Genomic DNA, 12,493 nt, shown 5'->3' with positions numbered 1-12,493 from the left:
GGCAAAAGAGAATCTTTCTCTTCCTCCTCCTCCTCCTCCTCCTCGCTCCGTACACCGCTACTGCCAACCATCCTCCTACACCTCCTACTACTCCTACACCTCCTCCTCTTCTCCCTCCTCCTCATCCGCCTCCTCCTCCTCCTCCTCCTCCTCCACCACCACCACCACCTCTGACGACGACGACTCGCTGAACGTGGCTGTCTTCGTGTCTCTTTGGTGTACAGACGTATCGAGGATATGTTTACACTGTCGAGGAAGAATCTGCTCCCGTTCACGACTGGAATATCGATTTTTAATGCACGCCGGAATTGAGACGTGCATGCCTTTGCCAGTTTATCTTAGGTAATGGTTCGCCGTTTCCCCTGGAATTAAATGAACGGCCTCGGCACTCTCGCGAACCCTGCCGCCGCCGCCGAGCCGGGATCCTGTGCAATTAGTCGTGACAACGAGAGAACGTTTCTCTTGTATTTGCGAACTGGTTTGTGCGGGATTTTTCGACGGATATTTGTTCCGTGGGAAATCGAACTTAACACTGCCACGACAATGCTTGGAAAAGTCGCGCAGAATTGACACTTCGAGCGCGCAAGCGAGCCTCGGATAGAGTCCATAAAATCAAAGTAATGTGTTTGTTGCGTCCGTGAGTATAGCAAGTCGGGCACCGAATTTCGCGGAGTCGTAAATCCCGTTACGCTCGCTCGGGATTAGTGTTCCCTCTCGAGAATTCTTTCTCGAGAATTTCTCGAGTAATTTTATAATTGATTATTTCTCATTTCTCGAGAAAAATTCCAGTATTTCTCAAGAAATTTGAATTTAGGAAAATTCTTACGAATCTCATTTATTTTATAACATATAAATTCTTAAATTCTTTTAAATTCTTATTTAAAACTTTAGAAAAAGTGAATACTGAATTGAGTAATGAGTTTCTTGTTGTTATTAAAGAAGAAATATCTAAAAGAAGAGACAAGATTGTTGTATCCCTTATAAAATATCTGCACAATTCAGAATCTCTGCAAAAACATTCAGAAGATACATTTTTTATTTAACATCCAAGGCAAATATGTATAAAATGGCAAAACAAATTCTAAGCAGACTTTTTGGAAAATATAACAATGATTCTTATGAAAATAGTGAAAAACTTTCAGATTCTCAGAATGAGGAACTATCACTGGAAAAACAGTTAGAATTAGAAATTGCAGATAGCCTTCAAGAATTTAGTGTCAAGAGTTTAGCGACAGAAGAAAATAAATTCCGGACTCTAACAAAGGAATTCCAAATTTTTTAGTCCACTGGAAAAAGGACACCCAATCTTCAGCAACTTTTGGATGTTCTGTATACGATAAAGCCAACATCCACACAAAATGAAAGAAGTTTTTCTACGGCTACAGATTTTGTTAAAAAGAAAAAAAGAAGTAGATTGTCTGATTCTACATTAGACGCATTATGCTTCTTAAGAAGTCATTTCAAAACAAAAGCGTAATGTTTCACTTTATAAAAGTTTGGTAAAAGTTTCCCAATATTTTTTTATTTTATTAAAAATTCTCGAGAATTATCGAGAATTATCGAGAATTATCGAGAAATATAGTCTTATTTCTCATTTCTCGAGAAATGAAAAATGTTGAGAAATCAGGAACACTACTCGGGATGATGTTTAAGGAACGCTGGCGAAGTTGGTATTAACAACCCCTGGTTGAAATTAATAGTGCGATTGGTCAACAACTGGGTGGGTACATTTTATTTGAAATAAGATAGCAATGGTCATTTGAAATAATTAATTGATTTAAATACTGGATTATTTTTATTTTACAAATATTTAAGGAGCAGAGTTGATATTAGCAACCCCTAGTTGAAATTTATAGAACGATTGATGGAGTCAACAGGGTGGGCACATTTTATTTGAAATAAGATAACAAATAATCATTTGAAATAATGAATTGATTTAAATACTGGATTATTTTTATTTTACAAGTAATATGAAACATTTATTTCCATTCGGCGTTTAAATCGAATGGATTATTTTCACATATTTTGTTTGAATAATCTTTTACTTTAATTACATTGTTCAAGTAAAATTATAAATAGCTTCACCTCAAGAAGAAGTTGTAACTAAATTAATTATTAAAGTTACATATGTTAATTTTTATAGTTTGATGATTATGGTTTAGCTGCGTTCGCTTTTAGGATTGTTAACTTATAGTTAAATTAAATAGAATATAGGAGAGTACGAATTATTTGATCAAATGAAAGATGAAATGAAAAATTATTTGAATTTCTATTCGACTTGTTCAAATACAACTTGTTAGACGAACCTGATAATTTGAATATTATTATTATCAGGATTTGAGACAGGAGCAATAAATTTTCCGCCATTGCCAAACGCCAGACGAAATATCTACTGCAATGGAAAAATGGACAAGAAATGTATTGCTGGAAAAATGAATAGCACAAAGTATTTAAAAATTATTGATGAACAAATAAACGCGTACGCCACAAGTGTTGTTGAAGATAAATTCATTAAACATATCCTGAATTACTAAATAATATAGAAACAAGCTTGCAATGAGAAAGTAAATTAAAATCATGTAAATCTTAATGTGCGCTAGCTTTTTGTTTATGTTTATTTTTTAGTTTAATTATTCCAGGTTGCAACTACCTTTCAGTTCATTAGCAACCACATACTAGGTTTACAATAATTTAAACTATAAATTTAACATTTTACTATTTTGTCCAGTACTGTAAATACGAAATTTCATAAAATCTGAATAGTTGTTTTGGATGTAAGATTAGGAGATTTTTGAAAATTTGTCGCTTGGTTTCGAGACAGTTCATCGTCAGCAAGCGGACTTGAATGTTTAATTAACAGAGCGACGAACGGAGAGAATCGTAAAAATAATGGAAGGAATTAAGTGAACTTAATCCTCCTTTCTGGATACATTGAAGCACAACCGGAAGCAAGTCTGGCTTAGGGGGGTGTGAGGAGCAGTACGAGTGCTTCCGCACATTACCCCTCGCAACGGGCCAATTAGCACCGTTTCACCGTGTTACGTGAACGGTCATCTAAAGTCTACATGTAGTGGTACCTGTTACCAAGGATAATACGCGCACCGCTCGAAGTTTCACTGAATTACAAACGGCTTACGGTTTATCACGTGCAATCAAGTTTTTCTAAATCACACTTTCACGCCACTCTATAAACTCGCATCGCGATTTTGCAAATTTCTAATCAATTTCGCAACGACCAGCTTCGACGAAACTATCCCCTGTCTCGCAATTTTCTAACGGTCTTTTTCATTCCAATTTTTATTACACAGGGTTTTAAATTTAGCCCCCACGATTTTCAACACCGATGCAATAGTCCGACGGAAAGATTTTTGTTAACAAAAGTCAATCAACTGTTTATGCTCTACAAATTGCATCAATTTCATTTTTTTCAGTGTAAAACAATCCCATACACAGGGTAAGTCAGGATCGCTACAGCGTTTACTCGATATATGTCCAAAACATCGGCTAGGCATGTGGGACATATATAGAGTAAACGTTGTATCTAACATAATAATAATGGTATCAAAAATCATTTCAATGATTTTAACAATTTAATCGATATTTGTTTATATTTTCTCCGAGATTTTTCCAAGGTCAACTCAAGGTCATCATACTGATATCTCAGAAAAAAATGTGATATAGAAAAATCAATTTCTACTCGTTCGATGCGTCCCTTAAACTGCATGGTTTGTTAAAAACTTTTCAGATAACAGTTCTTACTTTTTGCCAAGGGTGGTTTATAACTAGACTGCGGATTTTATGCATTTATGATAAAAATGGGTAGGCTTATTTTAAAACAGTAAAAACATTAGAAAAATTTTTGAAATGATGTTACATTATTTTTAACCTATTAAACATATTGAGAAAGAAAATAAATTTCTATTTCACTCCAGTTTGTTGCAATTCAGGTAGAACATTTTTATTTTGCATAAAGACCCGCAGTCTATATATATAACTTATACGAATTTACGGAACTCATTTCTTAAATTCTCGTTAAAAACCGTCTTCTACTATTTTTATCTATCATTTATGAAAAAAGTAATCTATTCTATCATTTATGAAAAAGTGATCCCGATTTACAGTGTGCGTTATCAATTATGAGATTGTGAGCGATACTTTAATTTTCAATCGTTACAAGCGAAATTGCGAGAATGCAAATTTTAATATTTCGATTGAAATTCTTCGCAAAACACGAGACTAGTGGAACGGTTTTTCTTTGTTCTGAGGTTTTATACGGATCCGTTTGAAACAGCCGTCACCTCGGGTCCATTTGTCGAATTTTTTTGACACGGTACAATGAATCGGTCGAACTAACGCGAAAATTAAGCACGCATAGTGCGTATCTATGCGGGCGTATTCGGATCCCCCGGCCATTGAAAGCTACATCGCTCACCGTATGTCCCTGTTCGCGGCTTAACAAAACGCGCTCGTTGCGTTCGAGGCAGCGAGGGATCCCTCGAAATCCTTTAAATTCTGAATCGAACCCATCGCGCGGAGCCCATCGCCATTTATCTGCTCGCGGAATTCGCCTTGTCGAAGGAAATTCGCTCGACGCCGCGTCGCGTCGCGTCGCGCGATGTCTACCCTCGCAATCAAAATCCCTCCCTGTAGCTGTAATCTGTTAATTACATGATCCAACCAATTTTTTTCCGTGTTTCGACGACCTTCTTACGGATTTATCAAAATCTAGATTCATCTAAATATACAGTGCTGGGCAAATTAACGAGACATTTTAAATATGTATACAGGGTTTACCAACTGAAGTGCTACAAGCTGTTTTCTTTCACTATTTCCATCAATTGCCTAGCCTTTATGAATTTTTCGTACCCAAGGTCACCCGAAGGTCATAGTATTATAGATGACGGGTTCATCTTGACCTCAACTATCGTATCGTGATGGTGAATACATGTAGTTCCTTTTGAAAAAACTCCGATGACCTTGAAATCTCGTAAAATATGACCTTGAGAATAATTTTTATCCCATCACAGTGTTCGTTCCGGACAAAATAGTGCTCTGTCATTGAAAATGTTAAATTGCTACAAATATCGCAAATCTTGGAACCATATTTATTAAACTGGAATTGATTTTAGGACAGAATATTTATTAAAGAGTTGAAAATTATTTTGTATAGATATTAGCTTTGTTCACGATTTGCAAACGATGTTTGTCACTATTGTTCTGTGAAATAAGCGACATCTATCGCTTTTATCTTTGATAAAACTGTTGTGCTATCAGAAAAATAAATTGCAATTATATGTATCACTTTTGTTTGTGCAAAATTGTGGGTGGAAACTTGGAAGATTTCGTTTTTTAGATAACAAGCACACTCGGTTGCGATCGACGCGAAATAAGGTCAGCCCGCATGGACTCCGAGCTACACAATAGGTTGGGTCAAGGTATAACGATTCTAAATAGATGCCCGGAATTCCCAAAAGGCGGTGGTCCCTCGATGGTCCAGGAAAGCGTTTTATCTCACAGACAAACGCTGCACTTAAACCCTTTACCTCGCCGTACCAACGGAACCCCCTTTTCCTTTTCGCATATTGTCCTCATTTCAACTCTTTTCCAGAAACCTTTTCCACGTCGCTACAAACTTCCCCCACCATCGACACGCAATCCGAAAAATTGTAGTCTCAAAGCAAATTGAGAAAGGAAGTGTCCACACAAGAAGATCTAATCGATCTATTAGTTTGTTCGTTAGTGAACGCGTGAAGATCATATGAAGATCACCTTCATGTTTTTTTTTAATGGAATGATGTATTTTTTCATCCATCGATGGATGCAGCTCGCCACTAGTTAACAGTTAAAAATTAGTTTAAATTTCATTAAATTTATTAGTTAAAATTTAACACTGAGAAATATTTCAAATAATTGTAAGACACGAAAAGGTTCGATATAAATAATAATAACGCCACATGGCTTTGGTGTACAGTGCACGGGGTCATTCCCCATGAAAATATAAGAAGAAAATACGGAATAACATTTTTCGGTCCATCGCTCAGTTTTCGAAAAAATCAAGTTTGAAAATCCGCTGCTGTTACGGCTATGGTGCGGTTCGTCGAGCAATGTATAACGCATATTGTCTTTGCAAACAATGTTTACGCGACCATTTAAAAGCTACAGTGTTTATCGAAAAACGCAATGAAAATGTTTAATGGACAATATTTAATTTCATCAATTACAGGATTGCTGCAACTGTCTACTTGCATGAAATCTCGATAACTCATTTTGATTTTTTCAGTCCCCGAAAGCGTGATTAATACTTTGCAAATATCATGGCTGCATGCGGGCTTTTGTCCATTTATCAGAAAAAATGAATTGATCAAATACAGAACTGCGAAGACACTAAAATAATTTCAGAATATTGTTGCGCCATTTTCGGCTTGTTAAAATTATTGAAAGGAAACACACATTTTTATGTAATTTAATTTTTTTAATTTTTATTTAATTTCAGTTTCTGGGAAGAGATTTTTACTTTCCATAAAGATCCGCAGTCTGATCATGGCTACGAACCGGGTTAAAATTGAATGCCATCTTCTCACGAAAAACGAAATTCCGATTTTTTCGTAAGGAATTGATGTACGTGTTACAGTGAATTCTCGATATATGTCACCAAGGACGATAAACGTCGCGGAATTGTCCCCACTACCACGGGGTATACCCTCTGACGCCGAGGAGTGTAAACATAACACGGCTCGGGTATGTCTCCTGGACGATGAACGACGCTGGCAAGACCCCTGTTGTTGACATATATCGAGAATTCACTGTATTCGGTCGGCCCCAATTTTTCTCACGAAAAAGAACTCGCCCTATGAACCCTGGGATGATTTCAAGAACACTCGCAAAAGAGTATTCGGCATATTAAAAACTCCGAGTTGGAAAAGGGACAAAGCGGAACGCGTCGGGAGAAAAGTGTTCGCGGGTTTAACTGCTGCGCGACAGTGATCAAAATAAACTACCCCTAAGCCGCCCCTACGGTTAACACTCAATAACATGTAATGAAGTGACGCGCCCTAAATCCTGTTTACCGTTAGCGCTCGACGACGACGACGACGACGACTTAGACGATGCAATAATCGAATGAGATTCGAAGAGAGTAGGAGGGGGTGGCCCGTGGCATGACGATTTAAAAATCGATGATCTCCAATCGCGGGAGGTGAAGGCCATCCCAGAGTCCAGAAGGGTGCTTCGCCTCGCGGGCAAGTACCCCAAATTTAAATCGTCGCTTCCACGACACCCAGTGAATCTCCTCTGGGCGATGGCTAGAGAACCCGAAGAGTCAGGGTGAAAAGAGGAGGACAGGAGGGAGGCTCAGGGGGGAAACAATTTACCCGAAATTCGCCTCGTCGCGTTTGGCGACTGGATACACTCTTATTTGTCCCTTCGGCAATCTGTCGACTCCGAACGCTCAACCCCTTCTCCTCGTTTCCTCTTGGTCCTCTACCGCCTTTCCAGCAACCCCTTCAACCTCGATCCCCCCACCAACCCCTGTTCTCTGTCTCTGTCTCTCTCTCTCTCTCTCTCTCTCTCTCTCTCTCTCTCTCTCTCTCTCTCCCCCTCTCGTCTATTTTCCCACCTCCTCTCCCGAAGCGCGAAACCGCGAAGCCTCACGGGAATTTTAAACACCGGTGATTCGTCGGGTGTTCCTCCGGGGTCTATCTCCTCTTCTCTCCCGCTTTCGTCCCCCCGCCCCCGGCCCCTCGCACCCCTAAACTATTCCCCTCCCCCCTCACTCCCTTTTCTTTCTGCTTCCACTTACTATCAGCTTCCTTTTTCGCCTTTGTGTGCCCGTCGTCGCTATTCCTCAGTTTCAGGTTTTTTTCTCTCGTTTTTACAAGCGCCGACTACCACGCCAACGACCCATAGAGGGAGATCCACGTCGGCTAAGACATCCGGCGCGTTTCCCATGCTGACAATACGGGTAACATTCGAATCGTCGTCGCCCTCGCCGGCGTAGGAGCCTTCGCGAAAATTGCCGCCCGGAAACACCGGCGATGCCCGCCTCTCGATGGAGGGGAACGCCTCGACGTTAGAGCGCCCCTTCTTTCGAGGGCTCGAGGGTACTCCAACGGGGTACTTACGCGCTAGTAATCTTATAACGAACCTAGCCCACGAATTAATCCGTTTGTTGGGATCGCGCCTGGGGTCGGGATCCTCAGTGACACTGCCGATGTCAATATCGAAACCGCGCGTCTGCTCCGAAGATTTTATGCGTTTAGGATCAAAATTAGAAGGTAGGATTGATTGCTTTTCTTGGCATCATCAACAATTTTTAAGAAGAAGAAAGAAATGTTAAAAATTTGTAGATGGAATTATTGCTTTTCTTGCTATACTTATTTTCCATTGGTACGCTACAGTGAATTCTCGATATATGTCAACAACACGGATCTTGTCAGCGTCGTTTATCGTGCAGGAGACATACCCGAGCCGTGTTATTTTTACACTCCTCGGTGTCCGAGGACTTACCAGCTTTGAGACCCCTCTCGGGGTATAAACCCCCCCCCCCCGTAGTGGGGATAATTCCGCGACGTTTATCATCCAGGCCTTGGCGACATATATCGAGAATTCACTGTATCATCACTTGACATACCATCAACAATTTTACAAAATGAAAAAGAAATGAGTAGTCAAATGATGAAAATTAGTAGGTAGAATTGCTTCCTTTTGGTATACTTATTTTCCATTGGTATCAACAATTTTAAGAAATGAAAAAGAAATGATTAAGTGAATAATAAAAATTAGACTTGCTTTTCTCGATATATTTATTTTCCTCCTCGAACTTCTTAAATATATTCAAGTGGATATACGCGTAATTTGAGATCCACTCTGAATACTTTTTTGCAATTACTTAAAAGAAGCAAATATTCGACCTAAAGCATCCTAAAGTAATATTTTAAAATAGACTGATACGTTGCTGTATTCGGAGTAAATATTTATCATTTTATTTGCTATTTTCGTTTGAAACAAAAGCTGTTCAATCCTGCAAACAATGAATTTACTGAAATCCTGTTCAGTTTTGCAATTTCCACCTGTACAGATTTTTAAATTAATTTGCATTCGACGCGTGAAATACGTTTGTTAATTTCGTGATGAACAAATAAGAAAAAGTCTGACAGAACGTAGCAATCGAAAATCACATTCATTTGATGCCAATATTATTTTTGAAAGTGTACGTGAATTCAATATGGCTGCCGTTACATTATGGAATGTATTCTGTTTACTAGATTGCAGATTTTATGCGATTATGATAACGATGAGCAGATACAATTTAAAAAGACAGAATTTAAAAAATTTGAAAGATTAAAATAATTTAACAACATCGATGAATTGTCTATAGCTTATTGAATTTATTATGAGAAAAAATGAAATTTCTATTTAGCCCCTGTTTCGTGTAATTGATGTAGAACATTTTTATTTTGCACTAAAATCCTGAGTCTACTGATTTTCAGATTTTCAGATTTACATGATTTAATTTATTTTCCCATTGCAACTGAAAATCCAGATAAGATGGTCAAAAAATGCCCTTGTTATATAAAAACCATGTTATGTAAAATTATTGCCCTATATCTCGATCGGGAGGGTAGTTATGGGGTAAAATGAAACAGATTACCTACTTTTCCTATTTAGTCATATGCGAAAATTCTGAAAAAAATCTAACAGATGTCAAACGACTAGATACATTTACTGTAATTAATTCTTTAAATTTTAAAGAAAACCGGAAAAATACAGATTTTTATTGAAGTTTATTAGCGAAATCATTTATATTTTTACAGTATCAGTGTATGGGTATATATGTATTGTTTATGAGTTTTTCAGATTTTTCGGTGAGGTACGCAGTGGTAAAAGAAATATAGAAACCGCTTTTTTTCCGTGAAAACTAATGTTCTCCATTACTTTCCTCAAGCGGCAGTCTGACGTGTCTGATCATGACCAGCCAATTCTACTTCCTGCATATATCGTGTCGGAACGAAAGTTCGTAGCGTTCCCAAATTTTCTTTCTTTTAGAACAGTGTTTTAGAAATTTTTGCAGTGTTTTCAGTGTTATAGCTTCGCTATTTTTTAAATTTCGAAAAATCCTTTCACCACAATACTAAACCTCAAAAAGAAAGCATAAGGTCACTAAGTTTACGGGGCACTAAAAATGACTATTCTAAATTACTTTATAAAAACAACAAAAATCTGTCCAAATCTCCAGCCATTTTTTAAACAATATATACACACAAAGAAATGAATTTGTTGAATAATTTCTCATAGATGCATCTTCACAATCTCAATAATGAAAGTGACCACTTCACAATACCTTATAAAAATAACAAGAATGTGTCTAACTTAATTTTCAGCCATTGTTTGAACAATATATACCCGAAATAAATTGGATAAATCGAATAAATTTGTTGAAAAATTTCTGATGGGTGCATCTTCACAATAATTGTCAATGAAAAATATAAGAACCCGTCAAACTGACCAGTAAACCTAGTGTTAAAGGTAAAAGGGTTGCAACCCCCTTTCGTTTTTATATGTCTTATGCTCAGCAGGTTCCGCGTTAAACGTGCCCCCCAAGTGTTAACAAAATCTAGAACGGTGAACCCGTTGACAGGTACGCGAGGTGTAGAGGTGGTGGGTGGGGAGTTCCTTCGAATCCTGCGTCCTCTGACCGAAATGCAAGTCGGTCCGAAATCTCGAGCGATCCGTCGATGATGCACGGCCGCAGGGTTCTCTGGGGTTATCGGGAGTCGGATAGAAACGCGGGCGGGCATTGATTGTCGGATGACGGAAGGAACAACAGAAGATTCCGTGGCCCCTGTCGCACAGGGGTATCCGAAAGGAGCAAAGAGGGTCGGGAGGAACGGTCTCGAGACCGGTTAAATCGGAGACACGGTCGGGTGTTCCATCAAATCGAAATTCATCTAACGGAGAAGGGTGTAAATATAGCCGCGTTGTTGCGCATCTGCTTTCGCGAAAGAACGGAACGGTTAGGAAAAGGGCGAGAGATGAGGAATCACTCGAATCGGCGGGAGCTCACGGCGGGGCGTGTAATATTCCCGGGAAGTAAAGCTCCCGAGAATTTCAAGACCCCTCCCCCGCTGTCAGCCCCCTGTGTCCGTTGCCCCCCTTCCCCGCCCCGCCCCGTCACCGCCGCCGCCTGCACCCTCGTCTCAAACCCCTCGGTTCGTCCCGTCCACGAGTCCCTGTGCGCGAACGTGTATCCTCCTCCACCTCCTCGCAGCAGGCAGAGCGGGCGGCCACCCCACCGACTGCGAAGGGATGCAAATAACTGGTGATAACAACAGATAGCTCCGCCGGTACGGCTGACTCTGTATCTGTGTCGGTGCACCACTACTCGGTAGCGGTTTAGGTTTCGGGGGAGGACGGGGTTGGATCGGAGGAAAAGAGCGAGGACGGGGCTGAGGGGGTGCGTCGAAGTGAGCGCGAACAGTGGAAAGAGATACCGATGGCAATACGAAAAGAGATACGATGGAAGATGAAGGGAGAGGGCGAGAGAGAGAGAGAGGGGGGGAGAAGGAGAAAGAGAGGGTGTTCTGGTGGGAGACGAAGAGGTCGGTGGAAATCGTAGAGCAGCGAGAGTCAGAGAGAAGAGATGGCTCGGGGTGAGTATCGGGGAAGGGGTGGGCGATGGTGGTAGTAGTCGTAGTAGGGGGTGACAACAGAAACCGGGTGGAAGCCGAGGGAAGAGGCGGGGGTGTCTCTTCTCTCTGTTGGAGAAGGGTGTAAAGAGTATTCGGTAAGAGAGAGAGAGAGAGAGATCGTGAGGGATGTTTTAGGTAAAGAGGAAGGGGTGAAGAGGAGCGAGCGAGAGCGGCCGAGAAAGCAGAAATAGAGATAAAGATAGAGAAGAGGGAAGGAAAGGAGGGAAAGGAGGGTAAAGGTGAGAAGGAGAAGGACGGTAACGGGTCCGAGGAAAGCAGCGATAGGGGCGGACGACGGGGTGTACCGGAGGACGAGGAAAGGAGAGGAGGAAGCGGAGAGGGACGTCACTCGCTGTCGCATCGAGCGCGAGCGATGAGTGGCGCGCGCTCGCTCGTCTTTTGTTTGCGATACGATGCGACTGCCAGCCTGGTGACAGCGGTGACGGGCCGTGCGGGGTAGTTCGAGGAGGAAAGGGACCGGGGGATAAGGGGGTAGGTCGGAGGGGGTTGATGGGAGGCGGAGGTGGCGGTTAGCAGGGCGAGGGAGAGGAGCCGAGAGCTGCGCCGCGAGGATGACGAGGTGGACAGGGGAGGATGGGGTTGGGGGAGAAGTGAGCTCTGGGTACCGGGTGAGAATCACAGAGCTACGCTACACTTAACGCGACCCATGCGTACATATGTTACCGTGGATGAGAGTAACGTACGTACCGTACATATATGAGCGTCGATACGCGAGCGTAAATTTCTACCGGCGCGGCGCGGCTGGCTGTATTGAGGCCTTGTTGTCAGCAGGTTGCCGGATGCAC

This window comes from Halictus rubicundus, chromosome 5, assembly GCF_050948215.1.
Source record: "Halictus rubicundus isolate RS-2024b chromosome 5, iyHalRubi1_principal, whole genome shotgun sequence".
Taxonomy (NCBI): domain Eukaryota; kingdom Metazoa; phylum Arthropoda; class Insecta; order Hymenoptera; family Halictidae; genus Halictus; species Halictus rubicundus.
Note: the sequence above shows the minus strand (reverse complement) of the source record.